This window comes from Tachyglossus aculeatus, chromosome 17, assembly GCF_015852505.1.
Source record: "Tachyglossus aculeatus isolate mTacAcu1 chromosome 17, mTacAcu1.pri, whole genome shotgun sequence".
Taxonomy (NCBI): domain Eukaryota; kingdom Metazoa; phylum Chordata; class Mammalia; order Monotremata; family Tachyglossidae; genus Tachyglossus; species Tachyglossus aculeatus.
The window spans coordinates 1,268,442-1,272,878 of NC_052082.1; positions in this window are offsets into that span (position 1 = coordinate 1,268,442).

Here is a 4,437-nt window from a genome sequence, read left to right on the forward strand (position 1 = left end):
GGTTGTCTGCATGGAATTCGTAGGAACAGTCTCTGGGAGTAACTGCAGCGGCAGCTTGCTGAATTCCTGGGACATGAAACATTTTAGGGGCATTGTGATCACTGGAAAGAGTGACGACCACGGGATGCAGTAAAGTGCGCTGTACTGAGCACTCAGGAAGTACGAAACAAGCAAGTGACATATTCCCTGTGCACAAGGAGCTTCCGCTCGAAAACCAATTATTTAACCCGAGGGTGAACTTTCTTCAGAGTCTTGAGTACGTTTTCCCGAAAAAAGGCTTATGAAAACACAAGCAGCCATCCGTGTATAAAGCCATCACACGCTCCTCTAGTTGCTTTTGCAGTGTTACCTAAATGACAAAGCCTCTCCACAACGGACCCTGAGTCCTGGGAGCGAGCGAGCTAATGTGGGGGCTTCTCCACAACCTTGGGAGTGCAGATTGACCTCCTCCCCCCTACCCCCCAGTACTCGCCCAGGGAGAAGAGGTAAAGTTGCAGTGCAGCCTTGACCTTACCAACTTTGCAAAATGACCCTGGGAGCACCCGACAAAATTGTTAGCGGTAAGCGGCCTGTTTTCCGGAGAATGATTCAATTTCTGTCCTTTATCACATTGGGCCTAGTCGAGTAAATGTAGTAAAGAGCGAGCCATCTGCTGGGACCACCAGGGAGCCACTGTGCCCCACAGCACCCACTCCGACTTACAGAGGCCCTCCAGAACTGAGCTGGCACCGATTGATCCTGACTCGTGTGACCGCTAGAAATGGCAACCTAGCCATTCCTGCCCTTGTCCAGGATGAGGAACCGTCTGTACCAGGCTAGTAGTAATGAATGCCAGGTTGATTACTTAAAGAGCTGGGAAGCTCTTTTTTCAAGGCTACATGAAAATCAGAGTCTGGCAGGAGGAAGGAGGTGGGTGGTAAACCTATAAACAGGTAGGATAGAGAAGTTGAGGGGTAGATGAAGACTTGGGTTTAGATGTACACACCCATGCACATATATATATATATATATATATATATATGTATATTTATAGAAACAGAAAACCTAAAGAAGATGCTACCGGTGGCGTAATTCATCAGAGACTGAAGAGTCCACAGGTGGATCCACGGACCCGGCCTCATTGTGCGAGCGCAAAAGGTGCCTCTTGTGTCATCATGTTGGATGTCATGTTTGCTGTTTTCATTTTTGCCTTGTATCACAGGCCTAGCAAAACCACTCGAAAAGAGCTGTAGTTGGTTCCCAGTTTTCAGCCCGGGGCTTTGTTTTACGAGGTCTTTAAAGTGTTCCTACTACCTTTGCTTTCCATTTCCCACTTTCAGCTCTGGGTACAGTACTCATTCATTCATTCAGTTGTATTTATTGAGCGCTTACTGTGTGCAGAGCACTGTACTAAGCGCTTGGGAAGTACAAGTTGGCAACATAAAGAGATGGTCCCTACCCAACTGCGGGCTCACAGTCTAGAAGGGGGAGACAGACAACAAAACAAAACATATTAACAAAATAAATAGAATAAATATGTACAAGTAAAATAAAGAGTAATAAATATGTATAAACATATATACATAGTGACTTGAATATAAATAGCACACCCCTCTAAATGTTTATCACAACCAAAAATTTGGTTACCCAGTTTTCCGGATATGCATATGCTAGGTATCTAAGCATGGGGACTTGCCTTTTTTCAGAGCAGTAGTTGCCCAAAATCAATCAATCAATGGTATGTATAATAAGAAGAATAAGAATGGCATGTATTAAGTGGTTACTATGTGCCGAGCACTGTTATAAGCACTTGGGAGGTTACAAGGTGATCAGGTTGTCCCACGTGGGGCTCACAGTCCCAATATCCATTTTACAGATGAGGTAACTGAGGCACAGAAAGTTGTGACTTGTCCAAAGTCACACAGCTGACAAGTGGCGGAGCTGGGATTTGAACCCATGACCTCTGACTCCAAAGCCCGAGCTCTTTCCACTGAGCCACGCTGCTTCCCCTAATTGAGTACTGACTGTGCAGAGGTCTGTACTAAGCTCTAGGAGAGAACAATATAACAGAGTTGGTAGACACAAGCATAAAATACAGTAGCTGCCTGAATGGCCTACTGATATGCATTCTCCACATGCATCTCGTCCAGTGCACTGTATTGAGGCGAAATCAGTTTCAGTGCATGGAGGCAGATGGTTTCCCGGCTTCGCTGTGCATGATTCTGTCTTGCCATTTGATGTTGAGGGTGGAACTGCTCAAGGAGTCATTCATTCATTCAATCATATTTATTGAGCACTTACTGTCTTCAGAACACTATACTAAGCTCTTAGAAAGTACAATTTGGCAACAGAGACCATCCCTACCCAACAATGGGCTCACAGTCTCCAAATAATAATAATAATGCTGGTATTTGTTAAGCGCCTACTATGTGCAAAGCACTGTTCCAAGCACTGGGGGGGATACAAGGTGATCAGGTTGTCCCACATGGGGTTTACAGTCTTCATCCCCATTTTACAGATGAGGTAACTGAGGCACAGAGAAGTGACTTGCTCAGTCACATAGCTGACAAGTGGCAGTGCTGGGATTAGAACTCATGACCTCTGACTCCCAAGCCCAGGCTCTTTCCACTGAGCCACGCTGCTTCTGGTGTGCAATCCAGGTCTCAGCCCTGGGGGGGTCCGGCAGCTTTTTGTCAGAACTTCAGTTTGGTCTGGGGCTGTTACCACATTGACAGTTTTCCGTTTTCTATTTTCTTGCCCATCATGGCATTATTGGTGAGAGCCCTACCTGGATAATAATAATTTTGTGGCAGCGTTGAGTTCTGTGTTGCCAATATAGTTTTTTGGATGTGAGTGTGGCTTCTCTGGTGCAGAATGATCCCCCACTTCATTTTTTTTTAACGGCATTTGTTAGGTGCTTACTATGTGCTAGGCACTGTACTAAGTGCTGGGGTAGTTAGAAGCTAATCAAGTTGGACCCAGTTCATGATCCACTTGCGGTTTACAGCCTTCATCCCTATTTTATGGACGAAGGAACTGAAGCACAGAGAAGTTCAATGACTTGCCCAAAGTCACACAGCAGACAAGTTAGGGAGCCCTGACCCCCAAGCCCAGGCTATATCCACTAGGTCACACTGCTCAGCCATCGTCAGCCCATAATGCCTGGCTGATTCCGTGAAATGGTTTACAGTGATTTCCATGTCTTCCTTAGGGCAGTCATCTTCAGACAGTAGTTCTTGAATGACTGTTTCTAGTACTTTGGAGGACGCTCAGATTGTACGATACACCCAGAGGTGAAAGTTAGCCTGAGCCATCCGGTGTACTCCATTCTCCGTCTTCCTCGTTTCCCTGCCACTCCCCCATCTCTCCTCTCTTTCCTCCCTTTCCCATTCCTCCCTTCCCTATCTCTCCCATCTTAAACTTCTCCCTCTCTCCTCCCCCTCTCCAGCTCTTACCTCTTTCCTCTTTGTCTCTCTCCCCTCTTCCTTCCATGCTTTTCTCTCTCCTGCTATGTCTCTGCTCATCCCCATCTCTTCCCTCTCCAACTCCCCCTTCTTCCTAAAACTACATCCGGCTCTATTTTGTTACTTGTAGGCTGGGTATTTTGCCAATAAAATGGTTCCCTTCCTGATACCTGGTAGTGTTTAAGTGCCTCTTAGATCATTTGGAAATTCATTCTCCCTGAATGTTCCAGAGGCTGTGGTTTGGGCTTTGATGTCCATGCTGTGTTCCTGGGTTGCGGGGTTGGGGTGTGGGTGTTTTCATGCCTGTCGTCTACTCCCAGCATCTCAGTTCTGGTGGCTGGGCCCACTGAGGGAAAACCAAGATACTCGCTCATTTGGCAGCCACAGCTTTCAGCGTGCATAATTAGAAAGTCACTGGCATGTCTGGACTAGAAATGCAAGTCAGCCCCCAGTTCCAGCTCTGCTTTAAAGAGTCATTCAAATCGTCAGTTCAAGAACAACTACTTGTGGTGGGCAGGGACTATTTGTCCCTGCTTCCTTTGTGCTTTCCTAAATGCTCAGGGCAATGTGTTACAATCAATCAATCAAGTGGGATTTATTGAGCGTTTACTGTGCTCATAGCATTGTGTCAACCCCTTGGGAAAGTGCTTCACAGAGTTGATAGACACAATCCCTTCCCTCGATGAACTTAGAGTCTTAGGGGGGGATAGACATTAAAATAGATCAGCAATTGGGGAAATTATGTAAGTACTGTGGGGCCTGGGTGAGTGTTGAAGTGTTGAAAAGGTACACAGTGTAATTTGGGCAGAGGTGAGGGCAGGAAGGGGATATAAACGGCTGTCAGGGAAGGCTTCTTGAAGAGAGATGATTTTAGGAGGGTTTTGAAGGTGGTGGGATAGACGTGATGGAAGCACAGAGAGTAGGTCGGATGCCCAGTACATAGTATGCTTCTATCTTAGCACTGTTCAGCAGTATGCCCTGTAGTTCCCTTCAT